General features: G+C 47.4%; 1 protein-coding gene across 2 annotated transcripts in view; it reads right to left on the bottom strand.

Moving 5' to 3' along the window:
- Nucleotides 1-13,156, bottom strand: part of PDE7A (phosphodiesterase 7A) — a 93,739-nt gene that overhangs the window by 69,378 nt on the left and 11,205 nt on the right. The window lies entirely within an intron of this gene.

The raw sequence follows: 13,156 nt of genomic DNA, 5'->3' as shown, positions 1-13,156 counted from the left end.
AACTCTGTAAATGGTAGAAGGGAAATTTGTAAGAGAAAAGGAGTTACTGAAGTAATAATAGCAAGTTTCTGCTTTTAGATCCAGATTCCAAGGAAAGATGTACCATAGATTGTTTGATAGCCTTAGGATCTGCTGAACAAGTATCACAATTGGAATTATTTAGGATTTCTGAAACTCTCACAAGTTGGCAATTCAATGAAGACTCTTGGCTAAGATATAAAATGATGCAGAGCAAGAATAACTGCTTTAGATTTGTTTTGCTCCCAGGTTTTGAAGTTTGCTTTTAAAACTGCAAGTATGGGAAAATTAATGTTATGAACCAATTGGAGGATAAAATTTACTACTATCGTGTAAATACAGTAGACAGCAAAACAGAAGAGCAAAAGTGGTTTAGTTCACAGCTTCAGACAAGCCAGTGGGGCAGGAAAAATGTGCAGCTTGCTGCACAATTTCAAAAGGAAATGATCTTGTCTTATCTGCCACTTTTCATCTAAAGAGCATGTCTAGTCTTAAAACCACAGCGTTTAAGTTAAAGCTACTGCTCTGCTGACAGGAGACCTTCTCCTGTCAGTGTAATTAATCCACCTGCCCATGAAGCAGTAGCTATTTCAACAGAAGCTCAATGGGGCGGGCGGGAGGGGGGGAGGGGAAGAGGAGAGGTATAGCTATTTACTCAGGGTGTGGATTTACACACCAATATATTGTTTGAAGTTTAAACCTGGTCTAAAACTTTCCATGTCAGACAGCCTTCACAGTGGGTCATTCCCTGAAAACTGGGGTCAAATCAGATCTTTGCTCTGAAATGGAGTTAGGACCACTACTATTGAAGAACTCCCCAAAACAGTATCTTATATAGTTAATATTTCTTTGTTGTAAAAGTTCAAGAGTGCTATTCAATTCAAACCATTTGCAGCAAATTTAGGGATCTTCTGATGATCTCTGAGTTCTTTTTCAAGCTGCTTAAAAACAAGTGAACACTAGCCAGAAAAAAACCCTGGACATATTACATTCCTATGAGTAAGGAGACATACCATCTGACATGAAGGGTTGTAGGAATGAAAATTCACAGGTAAGACAGAATCCATCCCTCCATATCAGGCAACCTTCAGAGTAGGAGGGAGGGATGGAGAATTCAGTTTGTCCATGTAAGATGCAAACAGAATTTAAAGAGTTACTGCTCCATAACACCCTTTTGTAATTATTCATGAAGAAGTGTATGACCTCCAAGTAGATGCCCAGCAAACACAAAAGGGGTTTTGTCACTCTTCAAGCAAAAAACAACCTCATCCTTGGCAAAGTGTACAATGATGCCTCATCAGAAGGCATTACACTTATACCTTCGGAATCTTGATTAAATGTCCTATAATATTAGGTAGATTTGACAAATTTCCGTATTTTGCCCTATAGACAGATTTACCATAAACGCATCTGACTTCATCAAAAGATTAGAAGAGATGAAGATCATCCTAAAATAAGTTCTGTGCATGAATGAGGATGCACAAAACCAGCACCCGTGGAACTTTTTAATCACAGCAAAGAATCTGGAGTAAAAAAAAGAACGGTTACTTACCTATAACTGTTGTTCTTCGAGATGTGTTACTCATGTCCATTCGAATCAGGTGTGTGCACCGCGTGCACCGCGTCTTCCGGAGCGTTTTCCCTAGCGGTACCCATAGCACCGGCAGGGCGCCCCCTGGAATGGCGCCACTATGGCGGAGCGTAAGTACCCCTGCCAGCGCTCCCTCTCCTCAGGTCCTTCTTGCCGGATGCTCCAACAAAAGGGAGGTAGGGGGGGAATCGAATGGACATGAGCAACACATCTCGAAGAACAACAGTTACAGGTAAGTAACCGTTCTTTTCTTCTTCGAGTGGTTGCTCATGTCCATTCGAATCAGGTGACTTCCAAGCCAACCCCACTTACGAAGGAGGGGTCAGAGCACCCAGAAAGAGAAGTCCATGAAAGTTGAACAACCCAAAATATATTTATTCAAGTAACATAACACAGAGAACTGCTGAATAAAGTGCAATGTGGTACAGAGAAAAAAACCAACACGTTTACAACACAGAGCTGAGAACCGCAGAGCCCAACCCTACATCCTCCCTGGCCTGCTGTGTCAGCACATAGTGCGCCGTAAACGTATGTACTGATGACCACGTGGCCGCCCTGCAGATTTCTGTAATTGGAACCTGAGCCCCAAAAGCTACAGAGGACGCCGGCGCCCTGGTGGAATGTGCTGTAACCCGGGGCGGGACCTTCCCGGCCAGGACATAAGACCCTCTGATACACCCTGCGACCCAATTGGACAACCTCTGGGTCGAGATAGGGAGCCCTTTCATTCTGTCCGCGAAAGCCACGAACAGTTGCGTGGACTTACGAAAGGATTTTGTTCTATCAACATAAAAGGCTAATGCCCGCCTAGCATCTAGGGAGTGGAGTACTGGCTCTCTAGGAGAGGCATGGGGCTTTGGAAAGAAAACTGGGAGGTAAATATCTTGGGACAGATGGAACGGTGACACCACCTTGGGGAGAAAGGCTGGGTGAGGGCGGACCCTCACATTATTGTCCGAGAACACTAGGTAGGGCGGGTTTACAGTTAGCGCCCTCAGCTCGGAAACCCTGCGAGACAATGTAATGGCCACAATGAACACAATCTTCATAGAGAGGTGCTTCAAAGAGCGGCTCAAAGGGGGGGCGACATAAGTCTAGACAACATGAGGTTAAGGTCCCAAGCGGAGAGTGATGCCACATGAACTTTGATAGAAGAGGTAGAGAGCCCACCAGACCTGAGCTCGAAAAAATAGTCCAGAATGGACAGGACAGGTGCACAGGATGGGTGCACTCCCCTTCTGAATGCCCAAGACGAGAACCGCCACCACTTGGCTGCGTAGGACTGCCTGGTGGATGGCTTCCTGCTACCTAAGAGCACCATCTGCACCTCCTGGGAACATTCCCTTTCCGGTTGGGTCAGCCACAGATAAACCAGGTCATCCGGTGGAGAGAGCTGAGATTCAGGTGAACCATGAGCCCCCCGTCCCAGGGTTGGGTGAGGAGATCCCGAACCAATGGGAGCGTTATAGGCTCGGTGAGCATATCCACCAGGATCGGAAACCAGAACTGCCTGGGCCACCAAGGGGCTATCAGGATGACCGTGGACCTGAAGGTCCTGACCCTGGTCAGAACCCTGGGAATTAGGTGGAACAGAGGGAATGCATAGAGGATGCCCACCGGCCACGGTACGGCCATGGCATCTCCCCTGGAGAGGTCCCCCAGGCCCAACAGGGAGCAGTAATTCTGGCACTTGATGTTGTGTGCCGAGGCAAACAGATCTAGTAGGGGACAACCCCACCTGTGGAAGACCAGATGAAGGGCAGAATCCTTGAGGGACCATTCGTGGGCTCCGAAGGACCTGCTCAGAGCATTGGCCAGCAAGTTTTTGCACCCTAGCAGGTACTCTGCCTGCAAAACTATATCGTGCACTATGCACAAGTCCCACAGCCACAAAGCCTCGCAGCAGAGGGGAGGCAACTGGGCTCCCCCCTGCCTGCTGAGGTAAAAAACAGCTGCCGTGTTGTCCAGGTGCACCAGGACAGAGCAGTGGGACAACTTTGACATGAAGGCCTCGCAGTCTCTCCTAACCACCCTGAGCTCCCGGACATTTATTTTCAGGGCTCGCTCTGCAGGAGACCACAAGCCCTGGGTCCTGTGATGCTCCAGGTGTGCTCCGCAACCCAGGTCCGAGGCGTCTGTCACCCGTGTGATCGAGGGGGGAGGCACAGTAAACGGAACCCCACTGCACACCACAGCCTCCTGAGTCCACCACTGTAAGGTGGCGATTACCTCTGGAGGCACGGTGAGAACCATGTCCCAGAAACTCCTGGACTGGTAGAATGACTTTGCTAACCAGGCTTGCAGGGGTCTGAGCCTCATTCGAGCATGGCGTACCACATATGTGCATGCCGCCATGTGGCCCAGCAGTCTCGAGCAGACTTGGGCAGTCGTAATGGGGAACCGGGTTAACTCGGAGACCAGCTCCACTATGGCCAGAAATCTGTTTCTGGGGAGGAATGCTCTTGCCACCCTGGCGTCCAAGAAAGCCCCCATGAATTCGAGGCACTGAGAGGGAGTCAACAGTGACTTTTCCTCGTTGAGCATGAGGCCCATTCTTACGAAGAGAGCCCTTGTAAGGGAAACATGAGCCTCCACTTGTTGGTAGGATCGACCACGAATCAGCCAGTTGTCTAGGTACGGAAAGACATGTACCCCTTTTTTGAGGAGGAAAGCCGCTACGACCGACATGCATTTCGTGAAGACCCTGGGTGCTGTCGAGAGACCAAATGGGAGCACCGTAAACTGGAAGTGACAGCGGGATACAATAAAGCGGAGAAACCTCCTGTGACTGGGTCTTACTGCCACATGGAAGTATGCGTCCTTGAGATCGAGAGTTGCGTACCAGTCTCCTAACTGTAATACCGGGATAACAGAAGCCAGGGTTTCCATTCTGAATTTGGATTTTACCACCATCTTGTTGAGATCCCTGAGGTCTAGGATGGGACGAACCCCACCCTTTGGTTTTGGGACAATAAAATACCGGGAATAAAATCCCTTGCCCCTTAAATGTGGAGGAACCCTCTCTACCGCTCCCTTTTGGAGGAGCGTCGACACCTCTTGATGGAGAATGCCTTCGTGAGAGGTGTCCCTGAAAAGGGACGGGGCAGGCGGGTTGGAAGGGGGCGAACCCAGGGAAGGGATAGTATAGCTATCTCTGACTACTCTCAGAACCCAGGCGTCAGAGGTGATTCCTGCCCAGGAGTGGGCAAAACAGGATAACCTGGCCCCAAACAGGGAGCCGGGGGGGGAAACTGGTGCGCAACGCTCTAGAGGACTGTCAAAACGGGTGCTTGGACTGTTGAGAGAGGCCCTGTCCAACCCCACGGGGGTTGTCCCCTCTCAGGCAGTGACAACAACCTCTGGCTGATGACGGGGCCGCAGCCGCCCCCGCACCCCCACTGGGAGCACGAGGACGGCCTCTCCAGTAATCCCCACAGGGAGCCTAGGACTGCGTTTTCCTCTGCTATCTGTCGTGAAGCTGATGTCGCTGAGGAACCGGCGCGTGGATCCCCAAGGACCAGAAAGTAGACCTCGTGTCCTTGAGCGTATGGAGCCTCGAGTCCGTATGCTCTGGGAATAACGCCTTGCCGTCAAAAGGCAGATCCTGAATAGTAGTCTGGACATCAGGAGGTATTCCAGACACCTGCAGCCGGGCACCACGGCACATAACTACACCTGACGCTATGGTGAGGGCTGCAGAGTCAACAGCATCCAAGGAAGCCTGAAGAGCTGTACGGGTGATAGTCCTGCCCTCTGTGGTCATAGCTGCAAACTCCTGATGTGCCTCGGCGGGAAGCCTATCCTTAAACTTATCCATCGCCTGCCATGTGTTATAGGCGTATTGGCTCAGCATTGCCTGCTGGTTAGCAATGTGGAGCTGCACTCCACCAGTGGCATACACCTTATGCCCCATCAGATCAAGGTGTTTGGGCTCTCTAGCCTTCGGGGACGCCCCAGCTGCGGAAGTCTCTCCTTCTGAGCTTGGACTACCAGGGACCCTGGGACAGGCTGGGAATATAGGTGCTCGTGCCCCGACTACGGGACATAATAGCGCCTCTCGACTCCCTTTAAGGTAGGAGTTAAAGAAGCCGGGGTCTGCCACAGGGCGTTAGTGATCTTAGTGACAGTCTTGTTGAGTGGCAAAGCCAAATGGGCCAGCACATCGTTGGACAGGATGTCTATCATGGGATCTGTGTTCTCTACTACTGGTTCCACTGGGACACCCAGGTTGGAAGCCAGAGGCTGGAGCAGATCCTAATGCAACCAAGCATCAATCGTTGGCATCGCCGGTGCAGGATCCGCTAACGCTTTGTCTGGAGACGAGGATGAGGACGACGATGACTCCTGGAGCAGCACCGGATCTAGCATAGGGCCCGATGGAGGGGGCGGCTGGGCAGGCAGCACCGCATACAGAAGCAGGTCCAGCACCGAAGCCTGCGGATCCCTAGTGGCATCAATAGTAGCAGCCCTCTGTGGCGAGGGAGAGGGTCGTGACAGCAGCGCCGATGGAGGTGCCCGGTGCCCGGAGACACTCAACACTGGGGAGGGGGGACAGGCCCTTGCCACTGGTGGTATGCCCACGGCATCCAAAAAGGCCAATGCGGCTGAGGCGGCCAAGACTTCTGCACACGCGAACGGTCACGCTGGTGCCAGGAACGGGATCTATGATGTGACAAAGCTCACGAGGACTCTGACCTGAAAGAGCCCACATCAGAATCTGAAGAGTAGTCAGACTCAGGCCAGGGTGGTGCCGATGACGAGTGCCCTGCCACCATCGGAGGGGCGAACCTGGCCATAGATTCTAGCTTGCCCACGTGCGTGTGGTGAGGGCGTACTGGTACCAGTGCCGGTGCCGGGAAAACAGGCCCCTGTGCCGCATGCAGCATCGACACGGTGCCTGTGGACTGCGGTGCTGAAATTGGTGCCGGTTGTGGGAGTGGAACTCCCAAGTCACATTGCCCCAAAAGCAGCGCCCCTATTGTTGCCCCCGTGGACATCATGGCAGGCAGGGCAGAAGGCGCAGGAGCCGTAGTAGTCGCTGTCGAAAAGATCGGCGTTATCGGTGTTGGTGGTACTGGCATGGCACACGGGGCCGATGCCAGTACCTGCAGCGGTGCCGAAGAGCCCAGTGCCTGCGCTTGAATCAGTGTCGAAGAGCCCGGTACCAAAGAGCCTGGTGCCGAAGACTGATGCGGCACCCCGGTCAAGAGGGTCGGTGCCGGTGTCATTGACGGTGCCACAAGGCCTGAGTAATACGGCACCGGGTCAGCCAAGACCGGTTCCAGGAGAGGTCCTAGCACCAACTGGGGTCAAGGCCAGTCGGGCACCGCGTGAGGCCTGGCGGCCTGCGTCGAAGCAGGCACCGAGGTAGGAGCAAGTGGTACTGGTCCTACAGGGGACAGTTCCGCTGCATATGTGACCGGTGCCAACTGATCCAACCGGTGCGGAGGAGAAGCTGGTGCCAACATGGCTCCCGGCGTCGAAGACCTCAACCTCACCGCCTCAACCAACGACGGAGGGGAGGTAGTGAGGCTAATCAGGTCCTGAGCCACCTCAAAAGTGTCCGGCGTCGAAAGACGATGCGAGGGTAGCTGACCTGGACTTGATGGTCGTCCAGCTCTTTTACGCCGCACCGCAGCACTCGGAGATGCCTGCACCAGGGATTCGTGGCAACGGTGTAGGCCGGAGCTGGGCTTCCAGCTTGGAGACCTACCCCGCGAAGATCTTGACTTCTTCGGCGCCAGGGAGTGAGAGCGGTGCCGAGGCCTCGGTTCCGAAGTCCACGCACGGGACGGAGCGTCGCGCGTTGACGCCGGCGCACTGTGCACCATGGAATGTCCAGTCAGTGCCGGCTGTAAAGCCGCCTCCATGAGGAGAAGCTTCAAATGAGAGTCCCGCTCCCTCTTCATGCGCGGTTTGAATGACCTGCAGATCTTACAGGCATCTGCTAGGTGACCCTCACCCAAACACTTTAAACAGCTATCCTGAGGGTCTCCCTTGGGCATAAATTTAGCGCATACAGCGCAAGCCTTAAAGCCTTGAGGCTCCCCGAAGGGGGAGAAGGAAAAAACAAAGAACTACCAACTATCTAACTAATTTAAACTATTTACAACTATCTACAACACTAAGAGAAACGGGAACCATTAACTACTCTAACAGAGAGACACGCTCCAACGACTGTCATGGGCAGTAAGAAGGAACTGAGGAGGGGGAGCGCCGGCAGGGGTACTTATGCTCCGCCATAGCGGCACCACTCCAGGAGGCGCCCTGCTGGCGCTACGGGTACCGCTAGGGAAAACACTCTGGAAGACGCAGTGCACGAGGTGCGCACACCTGATTCAAATGAACATGAGCAACCACTTGAAGAAGAAATGATCTTCTGATGAGATCAAAATGATTGCACCACAAGACAGATGTGTTTTACAGTCCAGAAATTCACCTGATGCAGAAATGAGCGAGGAATGTAAAAACAAATTATAAGGCTCTTGAAACCAGAGTAGATTGATTTAAAATTACCTTGATTTAAATCACAATATAAATCACCAAGAAAAATCAATGATTTCGATTAAGTTTCCTACTGATTGATACTTCACATAGTTCTTAAACAATGGTACCAATCTGATGACTAAAACATGTTAATTTACAATTCAGTACAGCATTTTACAACATCTAAGCATTTTACTTTGTGTAATTTTTTTTAGATAACTTGATTTTATTAACAATGAGTAGTCCTGCGGCACCTTAAAAGCTAACAAAAATAAATAGGATCATCCCTTTTGGGTGAGATCCACTTCATCATATGAGTTGGAGTGGAAATAACAAAATCCAAGATATATATTAAGATTATATCTGCTTGTATCTGTGCAAGTTTCTGGATTTTACTAATTTAGGAAATAGTTCTCATAGGTAATAAATCAGAGATGTTAAATTGCAGTTAACCAGCTAATCAAGTACTTAATGGAATTTCCATCAATTACTCAGTTAGTTGATAATGGGGGAACTGCAGAACCACATGGGGTTAGCTCCTGGACACCAGACTCTTAATACATTTAAAAGGCAGCGGCGTAGCAGGGGGGATCATGTGCAAACCGGGAAACCTGGCTTGTGCCCGGTCCTGCCTGCTGCACCTCTACTTCCCCTGCTCCTCTGCCAAGACGGTACTGGGGAGAACTGGCTTTTAAGCCAGCTCCCGCTTCCCCCACCCGTGCTGGAGGTGGGTGACCCCTCCCTCTGAGGCATCTGTTATTGGCCACTGTCAGCAGACAGGATACTGGATTAGATGGACCTTTGGTCTGACTCAGTATGACCGTTCTTATGCTGCTACTCTCTGATAGAGGCGGGGGGGAATGGGGAAGGGGAGGGAAAGCAACTAGCTGAGTCACTACTCAACTACCCGATAAGCATATGCTTATTAGGTAGTCAACCGGTCGCTTACATCCCTGGAATAAATGTTATGTACTATTTCCTGTGTCAAGCTGCAGATGCAGCAGCAGTACAGTAGAAATGGTAAGAACTAAATCACACACAACAACACTTATTTTATTAAACTAAATATATAATGCTACATAAATGTTTCACATTTACAATTTCAACAAGTCTCCTGAGTTGCCACCTGATGGGTGTCCTTAAACTTTTTTTAAATTTCAAATGTATTAGCTCTAACAGGTAAGTGCTCAGAACACTAAATGCAGTGTCCTTAAAACTTCTAAAACTAGCTCTTTTATGTTTCATTCTTGCAAGTCTGTTCCTTTCTATGTTGCCTCCATCCTTTCCTCTATAATGTCTTCTTGTCTTTAAGACAATGTCTTAATTCTTCTGTCATGCTTGGTCCAGGTCCACCACCACATAGTACAGAACATGTTTCTTTGAATGTTACTTTAGTCTGCTGAGAAACAGAAAATGAAAGCCCAGAATTTTAAGAATCAAGAGCTGGTAATTAGGCTGGACAGACTAGCACCATTAATTCATTTTTATGAGACAGTAAGTGTAAGCATAGCATGTTTGTGATGACATTTAATTGTAACTTATTTTAAAATGAGAAATTTAGTATTTTATTGGTTTTTAAAAATCCAAATTAAAAAATATCCCTTTTTTTAATTGTTTGATTTTTATCCACCCTACCTGACACTTTTAGCAGATCTTGTCTGAGAAATTCAGAACCAGGTTGTCAAAGGTGGTATAAGCCCAAAAAAGAAGATACAAACAAAAAAGCATAATCTATATTTCACAGATGCTGAATACAGTAAAAAGCAAGCATATGTAATTTCCTATCCGCACACCTGGGATGAGAGAATTTTTGTTTTTCCATCTTTTTTAAAAAAACTTGGGGTTTTTTTCTATGCTTCTCATAACTTGAGAAACTTTCAGAAAATTTTCTTGAGATTACAGACCAGTTACATCGAAGTGGTCCCACCATTCATTTCTTTCAAGGCAACTGAATTAAGACAATACAAATAAGTTGGCTGTGGAATATATGAAGTTATTATGATTTTGTGCTGCTAGCTGTTGGGAAAATCAAATTAATTTCAAAATCTATTTCAGAAATTTCAGACTATTTTTAAACCTGATCCTCCAATGCCTATTTCTGTGCTGGAAATTAAAGTATATGCTGCATCACCCTCTATTTGTAAAGTAATTTGTAACTAAAGACTTTTCCCTTCCAAATATTTCCATTAATAGATTGTTAGAAAAATAATTTATTACAAAATACTGCAGACTCAATTTTAAGATAAATTAGGCTTTCTAGAAACACAAACCTCAAAGGAATCTGAAATAGACCCTCTCACCCCCTGTGCTGGTCTATCACATTAAGCTTTGCATGACATCTTGAGAAACATACCATGGTATCTAACTTGTGAAAAGCAGAATGTATTTGACTACAAATGATGCCTCATTCTCAACCTATCAAACAGGGTTACTTAGATTCACTATGTCCAGTAGCATAAAGAACATATGAGCTGGGTATTAAGGGTATTGTCAGCTATCATTTAATCTATAGTTGAATCAATACATTATATTTGATTGTAAAAAAGTAAATTTTTCTTAGTTTATCTTTGGTCTAAGGATTTTTAAAGGGTGTAGTTTTTTACATAACAGATTGCATGCTCTGTGATGGCTAAATCTTCATTAGCCGATCTTTGAGATAAAAAAGTTAAGAGTAATTTTTCTTTTGATTAAGTAATTTTTGTTTTGAAGATGAAGCTGTCAACTTAAGTCAAGCATTTGGAAAATGAGCCAAATGTGTTTCCAGGAAACCCCTGACTTCCACCTGCCTGAGTTACAACTCCCCGCACCTACAACCATTTTTGTAAGTGCAGAAGGGGCCGAAAACCCCCAATTTACGTCCTCAACCCGCATTTACGATGGCGCATGGCCAACCTAGGGAGACTACCACTAATTTTCCCTTTTTAAACTTAATCTATTGTATTCTCTTCCAAAGAATGCCCAACAGAAAATCTAATTTAAATGTTCTTTAGCTTCCATTCCAGTATAAACATGTTGGCTGTGTCTAGACTGGCAGCTGCTTTTGCGGAAAAACTTGCCAGCTGTCTACACTGGACGCTTGAATTTCTGCAAGAACACTGACTTCCTACTGTCTGAAATCAGTGCTTCTTGCGGAAATTCTATGCTGCTCCCGTTCGGGCAAAAGTCCTTTTGCACAAAGCTTTTGCACAAAAGGGCCAGTGTAAACAGCTCAGATTTGTTTTGCACAAAAAAGCCCCGATCGCGAAAACGGCGATCGGGGCTTTTTTGCGGAAAAGCGGGTCTAGATTGGCACGGACGCTTTTCCACAAAAAGTGCTTTTGCGGAAAAGCGTCCGTGCCAATCTAGATGCTCTTTTCCACAAATGCTTTTAACAGAAAACTTTTCCGTTAAAAGCATTTGCGGAAAATCATGCCAGTCTAGACGTAGCCGTTAAGTCCAACTGTGTAACAAATTCATAGCAAAGATCATAAATGTTTAGAGATATACAGCAGCTCTAAAACAGGGTACATTCTATAGCAAAGTGTTCTAATCAAAATCCTGTTATTTTGGTTCTTGTGGATTAAAAAAACCCTCTCAAAGTAGAGAAATTGGAGTTTTCTGTTACATATTATAAACATCAGCTCAGTGAAACCTATACTATTATCATGCTGTAACTGGAAACTAATTGCTAAGGAACACTTCAAGAGAAAATAAGAATTCTGAGTTGAGGTGGCACCCTATTTAGGGCTAAAAGTAACAACATTTCTAGCCAGCATGATTGTTTTATTAAAGTTTTTTTAAAGTACACGCTAACCTGCAGAGTAACAAACTCAGCTATGCTGGTTATATTTTGTCTCTGTTCTCCTGATTTTCATACATATGATAATCCACTCATACCCCTACATCTCTACATATTCTGACTCTCCTGTGCTGATTCACTCCCCCTCCCAGCCGTTTTCAACACTTCACTCCTACATTGCTCAGTTATGGTCACGATTTTGACAAGTTACATTTTGCAGCTCACAGAATACAAAGAACGAAATAAAAATCAGTAAAGTGGAGTTATATAACAGACAATCAAGCAAAAAAGAAGGGAGGGGAAGTGCATAAGAAGAAAAACTTAAGAACATTGAAAAGAGTATAGGGTAGAAATGTAATGAACATATGACCAAAGACTCAGTTTAAAATTCTGTATTTACTTAAACTTTGAAATCATTTCTAGAAAATTAATAATGAATACCTGATCAAGACAAGAAACAGAATGTGTGTATTGGCATTTTACTTCATGTCATACTAGCAGACTTACCTGGCATTTCCTAAGTCAGGGGTGGGCAATAATTTTTGGTGGGGATGCTATGTCAAGATTTTAGAAAGTGTTCAAGGGCCACACTTTCCTGGAGGAGGTGTGAGGTCTAGGTTGGAGGTTGGGTGCAGAAGGCACACGGGGTAAGAGATTGGGATGCAGGAGATAGCGTGGGGTCTGAGAGGGTGTTTGGGTGGAGGAGGGAGTTGTGACCTGGATCAGGAGATTGGGGTATAGGGTCAGGGAGGAAGTGTGGGTGCAGGAGAGGATTCTGGCCTGGGGGAGGAGAGTTGCAGGTGGTACAAGGTCTAGGAGGAAGTTGTCACCTGGGGCAGGGGATGCAGACAGTTTGGATAGTGATCTGAAGGAGGGAGTAGGGGTGCCAGAGATAGGTAAACTCCTCCCAGCCAGTGTCTCCTGGCCAGGAGGCTGCAGCATCCCCAAGGCAGGCTGGGTTCCCTGCCTGTTGCAGCCCCAGCCCGCTTAAAAATACAGGCTGCTCCCTTCACATGGCTCTCAACTCTGGATGGGGGAAGAGGCTTGTGCTGCTCCAGTCTCTCAGGCCAATCTCTGAACTCTGATTGATTGGCTGTTTCCAGCCAATAGGAGCTGAGAGATTGGCTGAGATCAGTTTTTCTTGGCCAGTTGTTTCTGGACAATAGGAGCTGAGAATTGAGCTGGGAGGGGGAGATTGCATGAAGCCTCCCCCTTCCTGCAGAGCAGAGAAACACAGGGACTGTGTTTCAAACCGTGTAGCTGCATGTGCCTGAGGATCCCAG

The sequence above is a fragment of the Pelodiscus sinensis genome, chromosome 2 (assembly GCF_049634645.1).
Source record: "Pelodiscus sinensis isolate JC-2024 chromosome 2, ASM4963464v1, whole genome shotgun sequence".
NCBI lineage: Eukaryota > Metazoa > Chordata > Testudines > Trionychidae > Pelodiscus > Pelodiscus sinensis.
This window is presented reverse-complemented; position numbering and strand designations above follow the sequence as displayed.